The sequence below is a fragment of the Spodoptera frugiperda genome, chromosome 22 (assembly GCF_023101765.2).
Source record: "Spodoptera frugiperda isolate SF20-4 chromosome 22, AGI-APGP_CSIRO_Sfru_2.0, whole genome shotgun sequence".
NCBI lineage: Eukaryota > Metazoa > Arthropoda > Insecta > Lepidoptera > Noctuidae > Spodoptera > Spodoptera frugiperda.
Genome location: NC_064233.1, coordinates 7,600,275 through 7,612,686, shown reverse-complemented (window position 1 = coordinate 7,612,686; position 12,412 = coordinate 7,600,275). Strand labels below are relative to the sequence as shown.

The 12,412-nt window shown below is 34.2% G+C and overlaps 1 protein-coding gene across 1 annotated transcript in view; it reads left to right on the top strand.

Moving 5' to 3' along the window:
* Nucleotides 1-5,937: 5,937 nt before the first annotated feature.
* The window catches only part of LOC118279966 (homeobox protein invected), a 67,524-nt gene continuing 61,049 nt past the window's right edge, over nucleotides 5,938-12,412 (top strand). Inside the window, exon 1 of the mRNA XM_050702623.1 lies at nucleotides 5,938-6,285. The gene's annotated coding sequence lies outside the window, so the exon portion shown is untranslated. The remainder of the gene's footprint in view (nucleotides 6,286-12,412) is intronic.

Below are 12,412 nucleotides of genomic sequence, written 5' to 3'. Positions count from 1 at the left end.
ATTGCAGTGCTAAAGTCGAATTTATGAATGAATATTGACTTAAATCTTAATAGTCATGTTGTTTTATTAGATTTTGTTTCCTGTACGATAAGTTTATGACTTGCAAATACTTTGTTTTAGGTTTATTGCAATATTTGAGGAAAGTAGGTGAAATATTATTAATTGCAGTTCCTTTCATAGATTTTTGGAGGATAAATAAGAAATTATACATCTACTTATTTTTATAAGTTGCATTTTGTTCAGTTGTTAAGTATATATATCTTTTTTATAGGATAAAACGCAAAGAGCAGAGAACCTGATGGTAATTGATCAGTACTGACCGCGTTGACCCACAACACCGGCGGCGGCGCGGACGAGTTACAAGTGCGTTGCCGATGTCTTGTATCAAAGAAATAGCAGAGAATATTTTGTTTTAGTCAAAATTATTTATTTCAAATAGACCGAAGGCACTTTTGAACGTCAAAGCAAATATTATAATATAAAAAAAATGTCGAATAAATCAACCAATTAGAGCACCGAATGCGCTCTCAAACGAGAGCAAACTCGTACTGAGTACACAGTAGTCTAGTAGTACAGTACAAACTGTCGCTTCTATTAAAATTAGTCTTTGGTGGAGCTATTCCTGTACACAGTAGGTACCGTCTAGTACAAATAGGAGATGTCTAGTATTTTCATTGCAAATGTACACAATTACTCATTGCGATTGTTTCAATGGGAATATAAAGTAGTTGTGTGCGTGAGTTAATTGGTATGTACCTGATTTGGTAGGTATTTACGATTGTAATTGATGTAATAATAACTACCGTTAATTAGGTACTACATATATTGGTGTCGAGAATTATGATAATCCAATTAAATTATACTAATGGCTTTTACTATTTGAAATATAATTTAATTAAACAATATAACGACATAAAATAATATATAGCTACAAATTAATATTTTTTTTGTTTCATTAATTTTAATTTTAAATTTTTTTATACAGCGCCATCTATGTTGTGACGTATATATCAACAAATCAGCTTAGTTACCAGTTGTGGACGTATTACTGCTATTCGCCGCTAGATGTCGCTACTGCAGTTTTAGAATTATACTTTTAATTACTTATCTACTGAACGCTAGATGGCGTTGCAAGTAAATAATCATTGAACAATATAAGATTATTATCGAGAAAATTGCTTGCTAAAGATACATATCTAAGCAAGTGAGCGCAACGTTTCATTGAATCACATTATTACATTGAAACGTATGATTATACTCAATATAAAGCCTTTTATTGCGGCATTTTTGTTTTATTTTCGTTTCTTCAAGCTTTGCTCATTAAGCCCACTTGCGGTGGAGAGCGGTAATTACGGCTAATTGACATTCATTATGGGGCGTTTCTTGAAAAAATGCGTAGTAATAAGACTCTAAGTAGTAATTTCGAAGTCATACTCATGAGAAATAGTTTATTTCTTTGCGATTCGTACCTATTTGTTGTTGAAACGTACGGAATATTATTTCGTGGGTGTGATTTCCGTTGGGAGCGTAAAAGCTTAAGATTTGTAGTACTATGTACTAATGTCAGATGTTAAAAGGTCATGGGAGAATGTTTTCTATTCAAATAAATGGCGTTTTGCTACGAATCGTTGTTTTATTGCGTGTAATTAGGTAGCTAAGGAGTTATTTTAGAAACAAATGTAGAAATAACATGTTTTATGTAAATACGGTACCTATTTGATATTAATTAGCTTATTTAATTGTTTTTTATTTGCCTTTCATTTCATATGCTATTATTCTATACAAATCAAAAAGAAAATACCTATTTAATAATAAACCTGAAAATGTTAAGAAAAGCTGAGATCTACCTAGCGGGTTACCAGACCTCCGGCTAAATGTAGGAGAAGGAACGGGGTGAATTTTAGTCAGTAAGAGTCTGACACTCTCGCCTCGCCTCGCCCAAGGCGGGAGAAGTCATTGGATGATTTTCCCCACTCGAAAAATGTAGTGTTCATCTCGATAGATTAATAACAACAATTCGTAAAGACAGACTAGAATATGTAGGAGTATGGACTCTCTACAACTTAAAATAAATCTTGATGATAAGAAAATTGATAACAGTATCTATTGATTGACATGACCACACAATATAATATACCATACCTAACCATGATTACAATTACAACCAAAAACATACTCATAAACAATTTACCCATCACCCGTCGAAAAACAAAAAACAAAAAGCCACAGATAAACAAACAATTTTCCCAAATAAACAATTACTGCACACTCACCTACCTACTTACGTACCAAGTACCCATTAATTACGTAAGACTTAAGTTTTTTTAAATAAAATGACTCAAATATACAAAAGTGACTTGTAAGTAAGGTTTTTTTAATTAAAACAAGGGGCGAGCGGTACTAGCACGGTATCTGTAAGAAAAACGCGCGGAAAAGAAAACATTTTCACTGTTTTACGAGAGAGTAAGACTTATTCGCCACTAGCTAAGATATTTCGAGGTCCGTTCGTGTTGGGAGAGTTACTTGCGCCAGTAATATGTATAAGGAGCTTTAAAAGTAGGTATCTGCTAGGGGTTTAATGGGTGGTAGTGTTGTGTTTGAAGATTATAATAGTAAATATAAATTATTTATTCTGAGTATTTTTTTTCTATACTTAATGTCTACGTATAAGTTTGTTATGAAAGAGCCCTTTCACTGTCTCTGTCGCTTCGTCAATATAAAAGGGTTTGCCATATTAAACTTGATAGGTGGGCTTAAATTAAAAGAGTAATACTTATAATTAAATTTAAGCAAATGTATAAAAAATAAGTATCAGAATATAGTATACGAATATCCATGTATAAAAATCAAGTTTTTATTGCATTAGGTAAGTAAATAGAGAAATTCAGAGTTAAATGGTTACAATTTAATTTTGCAATTTTCGCAATATGTCATAAACATTACCTACTTATATTGAGAAAGTTTACCAATACAGAATAAAAAAGAACAATTTCTCATAAAGTTGTTACCTATGATTGAATTGTTTAAGTACCTAGAAAAATATTACAAAACACAATACAACCACTTATGTAGGTGAGTAAAATTAAATGGAAAAAGCAAAAAGCATGCAATTTCACGATTTACCTACAAATTTTCTCCGTATTAAAGTATAAAATTGGATTTCGGTACAGAACAATATTCTCTGTTTTCTACAATATACCTAAGTATAGGTAATTCAAGCACGTACAGAATCAATCATTGATAACTAGTTGTTAACGGCTAATTCCAATAACCTATCTATCTTTACTTATCTATATTTAAGTGTGTGAGAGCCATGCTTCGGCACGAATGGGCCGGCTCGACCGGAGTGATACCACGACCACACAGAAAACCGACGTGAAACAACGCTTGCGTTGTGTGCGTCAAGTTACCGGAGGCCTCTTCTCGATCGCCGATTTCCTAACAACCTTTAAATTCCTAACCCCCAAAAGGCCAGCAACGCACTTGTAACGCCTCCTGGTGTTTCGCGAGCGGCGGCGATTGCTTACCATCAGGTGATCCATTTACTAATTTATCGGCTTACACCATCCAATTTCCACTCGACTACCAACAGTCTTCACACCAAAACTCCGTCTAAACGCAGCACCAGACGCGAACCACTTAAAAAAGGTGACTAATTAAAAAACTCCCTACTTTAGGGTGGAGGTTTTTATTTCCTCCTCCCTCTTTCCCCCTACAGATGGGGGTGTGGGGATGAACGTTTACAAACGATGTTACATCGCTACTGCATTTTATTTTGTAATTTAGTTACTGCGTGTTATTTTTCGTATTTTAGTTTTGTTGATGTAGTGAGATGAGCTAAGATAGTCCGTTATAAGTTTTTAAACTGACATGGTCACTAACAATAGTATTAGAACTTGAGACAGGATATTTACTATGTTTTTCTATTGCAAAATGATCATGATCACGGATGAACTTCCTCGGATGAACACGGATGAAGTTCATCCGTGATCATGGCGCTTGCAACAGTGCCGAAATATCGGAAACTCATAGAAATAGAATAACATAGTAAATATCCCGTTTCGAGTTGTAATACTAAGAAAGTCGTTTTTAATATTGTTGTCTTTGTTAAACTGTACGGTAGGTGATACTATTAAATTTACATACATACATAACCTCACGCCTGTCTCCCATGGAGGTAGGCAGAGACAATGGAACGCCAATTGCTACGAATCTAACATACCTCTTTCGCTTCATCAACAGTCATCAGTCTTTTCATGCATGCTCATCGGTTAAGGGTACTTTTAATTTTTATTTGCTTATATAGGTTAATAGAGTAGGTATATTAGAATAAATTTTTCACGACCTCCACTTTTCACGTAGTTGTCGTAACAGGGGACTAGAAGGCTAACTGAATTTTTGATATTAATTCTATTGAGTTTCTATCAAAAACTAAGTTTTTCTATCGATCCAAAAATTTTGAATTAAGTGATTACACATCAAATTCAAAGTCAAAATTATTTATTTCAAATAGACCAATCATATTCATTGGCACAGATGGCTTAGCATTAGTGGAAACTCAGCTAAGCTATGTTTTTTATATGGAAAGATGTGTGCAGTAGATAGCTTTCCTATTATCGATACATCACATACTCGAGCTACACATCTTCCTCGCACAGCTACATAACTTAGTATCAGTGGAAACGGTCACATAGTTTCACAGCTTAGCTATCACATCTTCGTAGCATAGCTACATAGCACATCTTTGGTAGAAAATTATCCTTATAAGTAATGGGTATCTATGTATACCTATTATAATAATTAGAAAGCAGGTGTCGAAGTAAATTAGACGGTAGTAGACATAGCTACGTAATAATGTTCAATAAATAATCAATGAACATATGTAATTATGGTTGGATAATAATTACAATTAGTGATCGACTGAAACTGGATTTTCAGGTGACTTAAATTGTTTTTTTTGTTACGGTCTAAAAAAATATTTTCAGGCAGGTATTGTATTGTAAGATAGAGAGGTAAACGAGCCTTTTTTTAGAAGGCGGAAAATCATCCAATGATCCTCTCGCTCTGGATGAGGCGAGAGTCAGACTCTTACTGACTAAAAATCACCCCGTTCCTACTCTTGCTTTTCGAGCCGGAACCCCGGTAAACCTGCTAGGTAGTCCGCAGCTCCGGGAGATAGACGAGTACAGTATATATTTAACAAGTAGAATATTTCTCAATTAATTTACGTTAGTAAACTGTTATTTTTAATAAAACTTCTGAGAAAAATAAGAGTAAGATATTTTTTTTTACTACTATGGAGTACGTCTGACAATACTTAATCAATCTATAATCTATTATACTAAAATGTCTTTATTTTTAATATATTCTTTGTAAATAATGATTGTAAAATAGTTTTTAAATGCCTCAATTGCTTTGTTTTATTCAACTGCTTCAAATTAAAAGTAAAAAAATATAATTACTTACGCGTGTAAGAAAAAAATATATATTTGGATTAACACAGAAAGTACTTATCGTAAAAGAAATTACAATATTTTCCGTAAAAAAACTACACTAACTAGTTTCAAATTAGAATTAACAATTGAACAAAAATATTTCCTTTACCCCACAAACCTAAATAAATCCAAAAATCGAATTCACCGAACGATGGAAAACAATATCTTTTTTAAAAGAGCACAGACTAAAAAATGCCGCAGCATACTAATTAAAGCCACCCAATGGTTTAAACTTAAAATGGCGGCATGCTTGTCCTATCACAAAAAGGGTACTCAATTAAGACGCGCAAAATCTCGGGCTCAATACAATGATGAGCAAACAGACAGACATTACAATATAATAAACTGCCGTCGAATATAATAAAACCAAGAAAGTATAAATAGGAAAAAAACGTCGGCGCTCCGCCCCCTTGTGGGTATGTTGCTTGCCACGCCTAAAGTGGGGGGGTGGGTGCCTCGCTCGCCAGTCGCCGACGATTCGCGCATAGTGCTAGCGCTCGAAACGTTAAAACCTCTTTTGTGAAAAATTTCTCATTAATCTGTCAATATTTCTATTGTCTATAGTCGATTTTTTGTCTGTATTTCTTTCTAATTGCCGCGCTTTTTTGACGTTTGTTGCGTTTTTTTTCGGATTTTTCGGACGCGATTTTTTTTCGGTTAAAGTGTTCAGTGTTTCTGTGTGTGGTTATATTATTCAATGGACTGTTTTGTTATGTTTTTCAAATGAGATAATTATTGTAACTATGAAGGATCGTTTTACGTAGTGTTCCTAGTGGGATTTTTTTGAAACGTAAGTATTTTTTTTTGTTTTCTTTTACTAACTCGCTTAAAAATGATACCGGCGTTTTTTGGTCAAGAAGAAATGACTCTGTTAGTCTCATATTTGGATTTATGAGATGAAAAACTAGCCTGATTGACATCCATATAAAAATATGACGAAAAATCCTTTTTTTTTCCGGAAAAAACTAAATATTTTTTGCCGTAAATAATTCTAACCTACTTTATTTATACGATGATTAATTTATTTGACATCTTTTTAAATTTATATCTTCGGCATGACGTCTTGAAAGATTAAAACTGTTTTATTGATTTTTTAATACGTTTTTTATCTATGACGGCGCGTTTTTGAATCGGTAGCGGCCATTGTCGCGACTAATACTAGGTTTAGATGTAATCTAAAAGCACTAGGACCTAGGCGAATAGACTATTTTTAATCTATTTTAATATAATAGACAAATAAGTGTTAATCACTACATAGTATAAAACAAAGTCGCTTTCTCTGTCCCTTTGTATGCTTAAATCTTTAAAAATACGCAACGGATTTTGATGCGGTTTTTTTAATAGATAGAGTTATTCAAGAGGAAGGTTTATATGTATAATACATGCATAATATATCACCATTGCACCCATGCGAAGCTGGGGCGGGTCGCTAGTTAATTATAAAGAAAAAAACCTGAGTTTTTTTTCTTAGTTAAAGTCACTATTTCATTATTTAACTAAGAATCTGCTTAAACAAATTTGTTTGCGCGTCGAAAGCTTAACTTTTAATGAACAACATAGGCTAATTTTTATCCCGAAGTTTCTACGGGACTTACGGGAATGTAACTCGGAGTTAAATTTATGAACCGAGAATAAGATTAGAGTTAACATTATTTAATTTCCATGCGGTAAATGTAACAACAACTAGATTTTCATGATTTTCTTTTGTTTTTACGTATTTATGTATTAAATTATTACGTTTAGCGAATTCAACTTCAAACAATAATAGGAACAGTCCTATTATTGTTTGAAGTATAGCATTTTTAAAAATAGTTAAGTATCGAGGCCCTAATTAGGGCTAAGCGTTTGTTTTTGGGTTAGGAGAAGTATAATGTGCTTTTGACTGCACGGTTGGCGCTGTGACTAGGCAACGGGGCTGCCGTACAATCTGTAGCGGGTCCGATTCCCGCACGTAATTTTTGTGTGATCCGTAAATTGTTGTTTCGGGTTTGGGTGCCATGTGTATGTAAGCTTGTATATTTGTAAACGCACCCACTACACAAGAGAAAATTTTTGTGTGAATTTATAAAAAAAAGTCCTTTTGTTGAAATTTGATTGTGTAGGAGATTGTAGCACATAAAAAGGGCGTGGATTCAGTGTTAAGTAGGCTGTGCCTATCCTTTGGGGTGCCGACATAGATAAGTAAGTTACGCGTAAATGAAGTTTTTAATAATGACTACATAGTATAAAACAAAGTCGCTTTCTCTGTCCCTATGTCCCTTTGTATGATTAAATCTTTAAAACTACGCAACGGATTTTGATGCGGTTTTTTAATACATAGAGTGATTCAAGAGGAAGGTTTATATGTATAATACATGCATAATATATCACTATTGCACCCATGCGAAGCTGGGGCGGGTCGCTAGTTAGAAATAAATAAAGAATGGAAAATTAAGACGTAAATCTATGTATGACAAAACAAAATGTATTTAAGAAAATATGTATGTATAAAAAAAGGCACCAAAAAGAGGTTTCGCCAAAGAGGTGATAATTTATCACTTTATGATATTGTATGTTTTCTTATTTCGTGTTTAGATGCTAAATGCTAAATAATCTAAAACAGGTTTGTGTACGATGGAATTAGAATTTGCGGTTTTAAGATAGTTAATATTTGTATTCTAAGTTAGTCGGATCCGGAGCTGCGGACTGCCTAGCGGGTTTACCGCGGCTCCGGCTCGAAAAGCAGGAGTAGGAACGGGGTGGTTTTTAGTCAGTAAGAGTCTGACACTCCCTCTCGCCTCGCCCTGGCAAGAGAAGTCATTGAATGATTCTCCCCCTTAAAAAAGAAGTTAGTATTGTAGGTAAAAGTGTTTGTTTGTATATTTGTTACGCTTCATCGGTTTAACCGCTAAATCGATTTTGTCTGTGTACAGGTAATATTAAAGACGGAGGAAAGTTAGGTGCAATGTGGAAAATATTGACAAAAATCTATTTGTTTTAATGAACGATTCACTAATTATTGTACCGATTCTGGGTGTCATGTATACGTGAATTTGTATGTTTATAAACGCACCCACGACACAGGAGAAAACTGTAGTGTGAGGTAATATAGGATTTAAAAATAATAAAAACAGGATTGTATGCAATGAATAACGAAAAATAATAAAGTCGACGGACAAACAAACTTTTACAATTATAACATTAGTGTGATTACTTCAAATCGATTGGTCTAGAAATTATTATATTTAATAACTTTTGCGTGATTCATGTTCAAATACTAACCTGTTACAATTTTATTTTATGGTATAAGCCGGTAAACGAGCAGACGGATCACCTGATGGTAAGCAATCGCCGCCGACCATGGACACTTGAAACACCAGAGGCGTTACAAGTGCGTTGCCGGCCTTTTGGTGGTTAGGAATTTAAGGGTTGTTGGAAAATCGGGGATTAGAAAAATTGGGAAGGGGGGTAATTGGGTCTCCGGGAACCTCACTCACACAACGCAAGCGTTGTTTCACATCGGTTTTCTGTGAGGCCGTGGTATCACTCCGGTCGAGCCGGCCCATTCGTGCCGAAGCATGGCTAGTGATTGACGGTCAAACAAACTTTTACATTAATAATATTATAGTGTCATTACAGAAAAGTATTTAAATACATACTTCCAATCGGTTGATTTAGAAATTGTTTTATTTAATAACTTTTACGTGATTCATGTTTAAACACCAATCTGTTACAATTTTATTACTATATACGCACTTGTCTAAACAAAAGTAGACAAACAAATAAATTAAATTATTTGAAACAATACAGTAACTGTAATAATCATTAACGGCTATAAATTTAATCAATAATTAATCATTTTAACACAATGATTTAATTAGTGTTACAGTTTCAATTGAACTCTAAATAAGTATATGTATAAGGTGTTCTAAAATTATTTGCCACGGCTTTAATGGGAGGTAGTGTTGTGTTTGAAGATTACAATAGTGAAGAAATTTTGTATCCCGGACCAGTTAATTCAATTTGAGAACATAAAGAAGTTAAATAAACATTGACTTTACTCTGCATAAAGTGGTTCACAAATACGCACTATGCGTCAATTGCTATCAATTGTTTTCATTGATGAAGCGACAGAGACAGTGAAAGAGATAGCTCTTTCATAACAAACTCATACGTAGACATTTTGTATGAAAAAAAAAAACTCGTAATCAATAATTTATATTTACTATTGTAATCTTCAAACACAACACTACCTCCCATTAAAGCCGTGGCAGATACTTTTAGAACACCTTATATACATACATATGTGTGTATATAACAGTTACTACTTACTATTTACACAACTGGATCTATTATTAATCTACCATGATGTGATATATGTATAAAGTAATATTTTGCGAGTGGTTGAAATTGTAACTAGAAACATATTCTTAAGATTATTGTAAGTAAAAATCACGGTTTACTCACGTACATTAATGGAGAAAAGCTTTACTAGTTTCGAGTAGTACTTATGAAGATACTACGCTATGTATCGTCACGCTTTTTATCCCCGAAAGGGTAGTCAGAGGTGCACATTACGGCACGTAATGCCACCCACTATCGAATACTATCGATACATCATACCTATACTCGAGCTACGAATCTTCATCGTACAGTTACATAGCTTAGTAATAATGGAAACGGCCACATATTTTCACAGCTTAGCTATTACATCTTCGTAACATAGCTACATAGCACATCTCTGGTGGAAAAGCATCTTTATAATCCCGGTAAGAGTAGACCGAAGCGCACATATACAAAGTAACATTTACATTCCACCAGTTATGTTATAAGTCCCATGTAATAGGGGGAGTCTATTGCCATATACAGGGCACAATTATAGATATATTTTTTTATGGAATAAGCCGGTAAACGAGCAGACGGATCACCTGATGGTAAACAATCGCCGCCGCCCATGGACACACCAACACCCGATACACCAGAGACAAGTGCGTTGCCGGCCTTTTGGGGGTTAGGAATTTAAGCGTTTTTGGGTAATCGGGGATTGGAAAGATTGGGAAGGGGGTAATTAGGCCTCCGGTAACCTCACTCACACAACGCAAGCGTTTGTTTCACGTCGGTTTTCTATGAGGCCGTGGTATCACTCCGGTCGAGCCGGCCCAATCATGCCGAAGCATGGCTCTCCCACACTTAATTATTGTACTTGTCTATAATAAAATCTATTAGAGTCAATTTATATGAGTCAGATAGCAATTAATAATATGTAATGCATTGCATATTTATGTATAAAGGTGTAAATGTAATAAATAAATTAATTGCTTTGTTCTGTTTATACATAAATATATTTATTTATTTATTGATTAATAAATAACTTGCGTAGTGGCCCGGAGGTTTAAGACGCTCGCTTCTAATGCATGAGGGTGCTGGTTCGAAACCTACCAATGGCAAGTACCAATATGACGTTTTCCGAGTTATATGTACTTTCTAAGATTATTTAGACACCACTGACAAACGGTGAAGGAAAATATCGTGAGGAAACCTGGGTTTACAATTTTTTATACATATGTTTGAAATCGCCAACCCGTATTGGGCAAGCGTGGAGATACCTTAAATCTTTTTCGTGTGAGAAGAGCCTTTGGTTAGCAATGGTCTCTTATAGGCTGTTGATGCGATGAGCAAGCGTGGTGATTAATGCTAAACCTTCTCCGTTCGAGAAAAAGCCTTTGGACAGCAGTAGCTATTTATAGTAAGATATGTTTTAGATAATTCTAAAGGGACAAACTATAGGTACAACCGTTGGAAACACGTGATTTTTTTTAAATTAGATAGAATATAGATATACATATGTATAAGTTGACTCGACAGCATCTATACGCTTTATCTAAAGGTACTTGTATTTTTCAGAAATAGACATTTACCTATGTTATTTGATTGAAGATTTAACGACATACGACTTACACATGTGTGTTTTAAAAGTGCTACTGTTTACTTTGACTTTGATTTTGACAGTCAGTAACTCAGTCTTGACTAAGTATTCGTTATGGTTGTCAAGTCGCGTAAATTGTGCGTCGAGTGGAAGGAAGTCTCTCATTGTGTGGTTTGTTTCATAAATTATCGAGGCTTAATGGCGGTACAGTAAGTGACGATAAGAAGTAGCTACGTTGAGGGATTATTGATATACAATTAAATTATTGAAATCAAGAAATAAAATCACAATATTACCTCAGTATAATAATTTGTTCTCCGACATCTTTAATTGATTTTGTCTGGACTTTAAAAGAGACTATGACCTCTGAGTTTGTTTCGGCATTTCTTCTCAGAGTAGTCCGATAGGAAATGCCGGCCTCATCTAGTTATTTAAGAGATTGACGTGTAAAAGAGTTACATTGTAAACTATTTGCAAAATAAATATCATTTATCATTTATAATTAATAGACATTATGTTGTGAATTACAATGATACCATTAAAAATGTACCATATTTGCATAGCCATGTAATGGTGAAATATGAAGAGCTTATTATATTATGTAAATTACAACATCTATTGTATCCGTATTGCTAAGAAATAAATGATTTTATTTTAAGTATTGAATACTGCTACACTGCTACGCATACGTACCATGTCCTGGGCGGGTCCGATTCTCGCACTGAATAACACGTATGTCTCTTGTATGATCCACAAATGGGTAATTCCGCATCTGTATGTGATAAGCACTAAAACAAAATCCTACGTTATTTAAAAAGAAATAACAACAAATATTATAGTAAATGTGTGACTAGGATCTTACTATATAGTTTTCATGAGCCGACGACGTTTAATACATACATCATATACATAACTTCACGCCTATTTCCCATGGAGGTAGGCAGAGACTATGGAATGCCAATTGCTACAAATCTCGCACCATCAACAGTCATCATTAATTTCATAGTTATAT